The following is a 2,883-nucleotide window of genomic DNA, read 5'->3' as shown; positions in this document are numbered from 1 at the left end:
GCTTGAGGTTTGGGGGTGCAGGTGGGGTGGTATTAGACTTTTTCAACTTCACACAGATGGTTGCAGGTATTAACTCCTCAACCACATTTATCTTCCACAAATAAACAACAGTTACAATTCTTACACATTCTAAATCAGTATTTCTCAATCTTAGCAGTTTATAGAATTATGGGGGAGTTTTAAAAATATCAGTGTCAGGCACTCTAGACCAATAAAATTTGAATCTCTGATATTTTTGCAACTTTCTCATGTGATTCTAATGTGCAGCTAAGATTGAGAAGCTCTCTTCTGGATCTTTGCTACTACAAATGTGGTCCATGGACCGAAGCACGGACATCACCTAGAAGCTTGTTTGAAATGCATAATCCTGGCCCTACTTCAGACCTGGTGAAGCCGACTCTGCATTTTAACAAGCGCCTGGGTGATCTGTGTGCACACTAAATTTATAAGCCCTGAACTAAGCTGTCCCTTCCTTTGCTTTGGGTTAGAAGGAGAATCCCTCACCACCCATCATCGAGCCAGCAACAAGTGTGCAGGGTCCAGCTTTTCTCAAGAGATGATGCTCAAGCTATTTAATAACTATGCTGGCCACAGCCAGCCAGAACAGCAGTACCTTGGCACCCTGGCCAAATGTCAATTCTGGCCTTACTATTGTTAGTTCTTAGTGCTTCCTGTCTTAGCTGTCATGATTATATCTCAACCACTGGGGCCTCTCTGAGGGGGAGAGGCTGCAACGGGTACAACTGGGGTGGCTGCTCAGTTCCCAACAATTCCCTCTACTTTGGAAATAGTGTCAGCACAGAGGGGACAGGCCCCCACTGGCTGCTGGGGATCTGAGGGTGCCAATTACTCACACCTATCCTCTTTTTCAAGTTTTGAACAAATTTTAGAAATACAAACAGAATTTTAAAATAGTGCCGTTTTGGCATATTTGGGCTGAGCTAGAATGGGGGATGTAAGTTTAATGAATGAATGAACCCAAGAGGACTATAGCAGAAAATGACTTCTTTTTTTCTCTCCCACTGCCCCTGCAGACCTGTGCTGTTGACTCTGTTGACTCACTCTCCCCTACACGTCTGACACTCAGGCAGACTTCCTAGCTTTCTGAGTCATGCGTGAGTGTTAATACTCTCTTATTTTTTTGGTGTTAAAAAAGTCCAGTCCAATCAAATATCTGAATGATGATCTCTTACCCACTTGAGTGCTCCCCTGTCCTCCAGCTGGGCCTTCCTTGGGCTGAGAAAATTGCACCGGGGTAGTGGAGAGAGGCTGGCTTCCTCCCTGCTTCTCCTTGTCCTTCTGTTTCTTCTCCCTACTCACTCTGCTGCCTCTCCCTCCTCCAGGGTTGGGTTGGGAGAGGGAGGCAAGGCAGAGAGCAGAGAGGGCCTGCCGGGCCTGCTCTGGTGATGGTCTAGCACCGAGGCCCTCTGCTGTGGCTGTGCTGCCTCTTTCCCTTGCATGGAGCACTTTTGTGGGTTTTTCAGAAACTCCTGGGTGACACCTTCTAAGCCTGGCTGCTTACACTCCCCCTACTCTTGGGCTTCTGACAGAGCATCGCCCACAGACTCCCCTTCAGGTATCTTCCTGAGTGGGGTGCTTGCAGAATAGTCAAAGTCCAGCTCCCATATCCATGAGACATAAGCCGAGTTCTCAGGGTGATTCTTGTGCAGCTTTCCTCAATTGGCTTAAAATTTCAAAGAGGCAGAAGGGGCTGGGGGAGGGGGAGAAGGGAAATACTACAGCCCTCCCCGGCCGCTGTTTCTCAACAAGCCTCACTGTCCACTGCCGATGCTGCTGATGCCCAGGCGTGTGCCCTCAGCCGAATTCTGAGTTCACCTCATCGATGGTGGGCAGTTCCCGGAAGGCCAGCAGCTTCCTCATCTGACTCTCTGCCTGAGGGGTGGAAGTGTCAGGATTTAGCAACCCAGGGGCAATGTTCAATCAACGGGGGACGGGGGTCAGTGACAAGACACCCCAGCTTCTTCATTGCTTGGAGGGAAAATTGTGAGGTGAGTTCTACACAGTCTCTCAGAGCAGGGCAGCGACTAGGATAAGGCCAGAGAGGTGGCCAGGGTGCAAAATTTCATGCAGGACTCACCACTGGGGTTTCACAAGAGCAGGGTTGGCACCTGAGTATGAGTGCCGCCTTAAATTTGGCCCCCTAGGTGCCTCCCTTGCCTCACCCAAGCCCTGGCCTGTCTCAGAGGGTCTCCAGCAGATTAGGCCCCAGGTGCTCCCAGCAGAAGCTCGTCTGTAATGTCCTAGGTGGGTTTCCTTCCTGTCCCTGTCTCATTTCCTTACTTCCTCACACCTGCTGCCTGGCACCACCTTCTAAAGAAACTACTTGCACCAAAGTCCTTGTCTCAGGCTCTGCTTCTGGGAAACCCAAACTAAGATAGTTTCTGATCTCTCCTTATCTACTGTCAGCCACATCTCATCTACCACTGAGGTGGGTGGGGGCGAAAGTTCACAGGAGAGGTGTTTGACCAAATCCTGCGTTTAGGCTTCAGTCCCACTTACCATAAACTGGGTTTTCCTGGTGGCAGGGGCATGGCTGCCAGGGCCCCTGAGCCTGTCATCTTGTCAGCAGCAAGAGCACACCCACAGATGGGAGAGTCCTGGTGACATGGGAGTCCTTGCTTCCAGCTGCCCCTAGGTCGACCCCTGCTAAACAGCTTCATTGAAACATAATTGACATACAGCGCACTCTTTTCAAGTGCACAATTCAGTGGCTTTTTGCATATTCACAGATATGTGAAAACATCACCATTGTCAGTTTCAGAACATTTTTATCACCTGAAAAAGAAACCCTGTACTTTTTTTTTTATTTGTTTGTTTTAGCTTATAAACAACAGACATTAATTTCTCATAGCTCTGGAGGCT

This window comes from Diceros bicornis, chromosome 2, assembly GCF_020826845.1.
Source record: "Diceros bicornis minor isolate mBicDic1 chromosome 2, mDicBic1.mat.cur, whole genome shotgun sequence".
Classification (NCBI taxonomy): domain Eukaryota; kingdom Metazoa; phylum Chordata; class Mammalia; order Perissodactyla; family Rhinocerotidae; genus Diceros; species Diceros bicornis.
This window is presented reverse-complemented; position numbering follows the sequence as displayed.